The sequence below is a fragment of the Diaphorina citri genome, unplaced genomic scaffold, assembly GCF_000475195.1.
Source record: "Diaphorina citri unplaced genomic scaffold, Diaci psyllid genome assembly version 1.1 scaffold25, whole genome shotgun sequence".
Lineage (NCBI taxonomy): Eukaryota > Metazoa > Arthropoda > Insecta > Hemiptera > Psyllidae > Diaphorina > Diaphorina citri.
The window spans coordinates 55,496-61,537 of NW_007377463.1; the positions used below are offsets into that span (position 1 = coordinate 55,496).

Below are 6,042 nucleotides of genomic sequence, written 5' to 3' on the forward strand. Positions count from 1 at the left end.
CTTTACATTAGGTTTTCATTATCTAGGTTACGCGAAGCCTGTGTTTCTAATTAGAGAAAACGGTAAAGGGTTTGTTTTAGCTGTGTTCTTTTCAACAGGATGAAAAAGTGTGTCATAATAATTAGTGTATGCTCCCTCAACTAGTGATGCTCGTATAAGTTTTACGCTCAGGAATGTGTTTTCTCTGGAATGTTAGTGGAGGTGCCAGAATACCTCTAGGTGGCAAAGGTCTTGATGTTTACTCCATCCCCTCTTTTCATCTTTTCAAGCATACCTGCAGTTACACTTGTCACTGACTTTACATTAGGTTTTCATTATCTAGGTTACGCGAAGCCTGTGTTTCTAATTAGAGAAAACGGTAAAGGGTTTGTTTTAGCTGTGTTCTTTTCAACAGGATGAAAAAGTGTGTCATAATAATTAGTGTATGCTCCCTCAACTAGTGATGCTCGTATAAGTTTTACGCTCAGGAATGTGTTTTCTCTGGAATGTTAGTGGAGGTGCCAGAATACCTATTGTCAAATCGTCAAATACATGAAATATAAAACCAAATTTATATTAGGTTGTCAATTTGACAAAATAACTCCGACCCTCTCCAATGTATGTACGTAAGCGTTCAAACAAGCATTAGTGGAGATGTCAAAACTACTTTGATGTAACACACATTATGACATGAACCTTATTTAATATTCGTGGAAATGCCAAAGCACCTCTGATCTAATACCTGAAACCACAAATCGTTGGAGAAGAACAAATCATTCAAAACAAATCAACATTGGTGGAGACGCCAAAATCACTATGATTTGAGCTCATGAAATTAAATTATTAGTTGGTTCCGTCCCAATTGTTTGAGAATTTGGCCCCTCAAAAATAAAACCCCCTATTAATCGTTTAACAATATGGTCATTCCTTTTGAATTCCTTATTTCTCATTAATTCGTTTTTTACCAAATTAAATTGCAAGGGCCAATTCATTAATTCATTTTCAAGTTTATCTTCTTGAATTCCATGTATTGACGTATCTGGGGAAATTGTGAGAAATGTGTCTAACTCATTATTATTGGCTCCAACACAATAAAATGAGCTCCCTCCATCTCTCTCTCTCTCTCCCTCCCTCCCTGGCCCAATTATTTTCCCTTTCTCCATCTCCTCTCCCTCCCTCCGATTCCTCTCACTTCATTTAACCGTCTTGCTTCTTCTCCTTTCCTTAATTCTTCCCCGTTTTCTTCTTCCTTCCCTTTTCTCTCCTCCTTCTCTCCTTGTTATTCACCCACTGTGCTGTTCAATTCATCTCCTCTCCCTCCCTCCGATTCCTCTCACTTCATTTAACCGTCTTGCTTCTTTTCCTTTCCTTAATTCTTCCCCGTTTTCTTCTTCCTTCCCTTTTCTCTCCTCCTTCTCTCCTTGTTATTCACCCACTGTGCTGTTCAATGAGTGTTAGCTCTCAACATAAAAAACAACTTTTAATTAGTTTTTCAGCGAGGCTAGAAAAAAAAACATCACAATGCTTTTAGCTACCTAATATTAAAATTTAAATCTAAATAATCACAGCTTACAGTTGCTAAAATATAAATAATCACAGATTATGAATTTAAGTATTCGGCAACAATGAACAAAAGCACAACATTCTAAGCCTGACTATTACGCAGGTATTACGCACACAAGCCCGACTATTACGCAGGTATTAGGTATAAGTAAGTAGTGCCATCGGCTATCCAATCCCTACCGTCAATGTCTCTGTGAGTCTGTGACCTTATTCCGTAGATCTATTGTCATTTATACCTACAAGGTAAACAATTGACTCTAATTAATACCTACTTATACGGTAAGTAAGTCAGCTAGAAGGTATGCATCTTCAATGAGTAAAAGGTAGGTAGCTACACATTTTTAGTTTTAGAGTAAAGTTTGGAAAGGGAAACTTTTTTTGGCTTTCGAAGTTAAAAAAAAAAAAAAAAAAAAAAAGAGGGACATTAATTTATTGACTCTAAGTAATACCTACTTATACGGTAAGTAAGTCAGCTAGAAGGTATGTATCTTCAATGAGTAAAAGGTAGGTAGCTACATATTTTTGGTTTTAGAGTAAAGTATGGAAAGGGAAACTTTTTTCGCTTTCGAAGTAAAAAAATAAAAAAAAATAAAGGGACATTATCGACGCGCCACCATCACATGGAAGCTTGGAACTTTTGTTGGTCGTATGACTGTTGATGCCGATTCTGATGGTGCTTCATCCGTATTCCTTCTCGACAAATGAAGAGTTTTACGACTCTCACGTATTCGTAGATATTATGTAGGTATCTGAAACAAGAAGAAAGCAGACAAAATAGCATTAGAAAATTGGAATACAGGTAATAAGTTTATACACAGCAGAAATTTAATCATGTATACTACCTTCGACAAATCATGTATTTTTTACATGGTTTGAGCAATACCAGGAAAAAAACCAACTAATCCGAAATTCTGCAATCCCCAACTAGGAATAATTTGTTCAAAAGTTCAAAACACCCTGTATAATTATCAGTTGACATAATGATTTGCATCTACCCTGTACACTAATGACAAAAGTAAATAAAATCTCGTTGTTACATGGTATAGCGGGATGTAAAATAATTACAGACGATTCAGAACTCAAGTCTTTTTTCAACGTCCTGGGATCTTGTACACATGTTGTCAAAACGTGGGGGGAATTTAGGAAATGGAGATGTCTGAGAAAATTGTTTCTTTTCAAAACAATGGCAATCTTACAAGTGTAATTAATCCAGGTTTATCTTTATCCTTTTCCTAATGGAAAAGGATTCTTTCTGTCCCTGATTTCTTTTAGGGATTTATTAAATTTGTTTTTATTTTTAAAGAATTTTATTGAGGTAGGACTTTATTGTCATAACTCTTTTATATTGAGAAATAAATGTCTTGAAAATAAATAAAAGAATTGTATTTATTATTTTTTCTGATGTTTTAGTGACAGGATTTTTTTTTTTTTTTTTTTTTTTTTTTTTTTTATTGGGTTTGATTCGGATGGAAACTTTTGGAGCATAATTTCAAGGAACAAAAATTTACTGAACACAGCACATTGCATAATGACTGAATTAACAGGCGTTCATTAAATTGTTTCAAAGGGGGGGTCGATTTACACAAGCAAAAGGTTCTTCAGTGCAGTACCTACCTACCTGTGAAACAGTGAACGAATCTGCCAGCTTGATTCCTAGGTATGCACGAAAGAGATATCAACATTTCGGAAAAAGCTCTGGGTAGGTACCTAGCTCGCAAAAAATTTGGACCGATGACAATACTTTCTCATTACCTACATGGTATAGCTTCGCTAGCTATACAACTATACATATTGCGATAAAAAGTAAAAAGATAGATACTAAAAATGGAAATTATAAATGAATTTACATGACAAAAAATAAATTTACATGACGAAAAATACCTACATTTACTTAGGTAGGTATTGGTATAACTATGTTTATGAAGTAGTTTTATGAATAGGAAAATTATCCCACCAAAGGAGTGTTCAATAAAAAATTACGAAAACAGCGCTTTTTGCAAATTACCTTGAGCCGCCTTCATTTCAATAAACCACACCAATATCAAGGATTATCAAGCTTAAAGTCACTAAGCCACCCACTTCTACTCGAAAATCTTCCTAATTTGTGATCGATTAGAGCGGAACATTATTAAAAGCTCATAGGGTCGCGTGCAAGCTCTCAAAACAAACCATGTCTAAGAATCGAGCTTAACTATTGATATTAGGAAACTAAAATAGGTAATTAACATCCAAAAATTATCTAAACTAAAGAATGTGATTAACGAATATTACTGTTCAAAATCAGTCGATGTATCAAATAATTCTTTTTAAAAAACTGTGCTTTTAGTGTGTTTCTCATTTGATAATTGCTGTGTATCTCGTATGCATATTAGATTGAAACAAACCACAGAGCTTTTGTTCGGAAAGATGTTCTGAAGCAGATAATATTCATAATGTTCGAGATACCCGTGTGTTGTGGGTAAGATTAGTGTGATACTTGATCGTGTTCGTATCGGAAGAGCAGACGAAGTAGTACAAGGAAAATATTCTACATAAACCTCCGAGAGCTCAGGACTTTCATAGAAGAATCCATTTTGAATTATCCGAATTTTCAGAAAAGGTAATTTTATTTTAGTTTCTTATTTCTAGACAAGTGTCTGAGGAATGGTTCCTTTTCGGGTGCCTACTAAAGAGGATACCTACTTCCTATACTTCATCCGGGTAATTCTGGATTGGGTATCCAGTAAGGTTTCCAACCTTATATTTCAGACTACGCCTCTACCATTTTGACCAAAGACCTGATGGTGACAATCATGTTCTTCTCCACTGGACGCTACACCTCGTGAACTGGAATTTAGGTCACGAAACAGAATAATAAATCCGAGGGTGCTGAATTTCGTCCAAATACAAAAATACGAAAACGAGCGTTTTTTTGTCAAGTTAATAAATAATGAGGTGAAACGGGGTGAGGTGACGACAAGGGGACTTGTGTCGGGCTGAAGGGGGTTTGCACATGCAGAAAAAGGTGAACGACCCTAGATTCAAACCTGGATTGCTGAGGGGCAAAGGGCAACATTCTGAAATGACCAAATTTGAGTATATGTACAGACGGGGTCGGCGTTTTTCGTCAGCCTCTCAATCAGCCAGATATAGATATTATATCTACAACCTCTTTTATTTGTTTTAGGTGGCGAAGGTCTTGATGTTTACTCCATCTCCTCTTTTCATCTTTTCAAGCATACCTGCAGTTACACTTGTCACTGACTTTACATTAGGTTTTCATTATCTAGGTTACGCGAAGCCTGGCCAAATTTGCTGAGGTTTTTGGGACGACTTGTCAACTCCACCTCCCTGTTTCATCTGCTACAAACCTATATCTTTTTTTAAGGCATTGTTACTAGTCCTGGGACAACTTGACATTAATGGGGGATAAAGGGAAACAAACTCCCTAATTTTGGTCACTTTCAAAATTCAAATACAATGAGCGATTTTTTTTAAAGAGGTTTGATAAAGAGAACTGTAACTGCTAAGGTCTTATTGTCCAGAAATCGAAGAGAGAAAGAAGCCAGGATAGAAGGAAGCCAGCCGTTCCGAGAACGAACATTATTCGTTCAGGACAAAATTCATCTCTTAAATTTACCTTTCAATTCTAATGGTACCTACAAGGGATGCTAAGGAAATTAAGTGTGACATTTTTATTACAAAATAGGAATCAGAGTACGTTACCTACATAATATGTATTATAATGTACGAGTACCTAATGAAGCTATGTGTTACATAAAAGGTGCATATAATGTACCCCTACGTTTATAAAATGTAAGCAAGTGAAACGAAACAAATGAGAATTTTCAATTAATGTTTATTGCTTTGTTCTTGAAAATTTATAGTTTCAAATGGTATTATACCTACCTTCCTAACAAATTAAAATTCCATAGAAATTTTCGTATTCCCCAAATAGGTACCTAATGTAAATATATTTATAATGGTTACCTCAGCACCAGGGCCGGATTAGCCCCCCGCGGGGCCCGGGGCAGTTTCAAAGGCGCGGGGCCCCCAGTTTGGACTGATCGAACTTAAAATTTTCAGCGCCGCAGGCGAAATTTTTCAAAAAGTAGGTAGATATGTGCCTCATGCTTTGTCACAAGTTAATTTTTGACGCACCTAATTCGTAGATATTTTCTTATCCTAATTTTCGCTGAACGCTAAAGTGAGCAAAATAAAATAGAGTGCCGCAGGCGAAATTTTTGAAAATTTTGCTAGATATTTTCTTATCCTAATTTTAGCTGAACGCTAAAGTGAGCAAAATAAATTAGAGCACCGCAGGCGAAATTTTTGAAAATTTTGGTCCACAATCTTGAGAAATCCAGGCTCACCAAAAGTAAATTTTTCAGCGCCGCAGGCGATTTTTTTTTTTAGAAAAAACCCATAATATCTAGTGTAAGTCCTCAAAGCGCGGGGCCCCCAAAAGCGCGGGGCCCGTGGCAGTCTGCCATTCTGCCTTATGGGTAATCCGGCCCTGTT

At 36.1% G+C, this 6,042-nt stretch overlaps 1 long non-coding RNA gene across 1 annotated transcript in view; it reads right to left on the bottom strand.

Annotated features, from left to right (window-relative positions):
• Window positions 1-2,031: 2,031 nt before the first annotated feature.
• The window catches only part of LOC113467751, a 14,059-nt gene continuing 10,048 nt past the window's right edge, over window positions 2,032-6,042 (bottom strand). The window contains exon 2 of the long non-coding RNA XR_003391713.1: window positions 2,032-2,291. This is a non-coding gene — a long non-coding RNA (uncharacterized LOC113467751). The remainder of the gene's footprint in view (window positions 2,292-6,042) is intronic.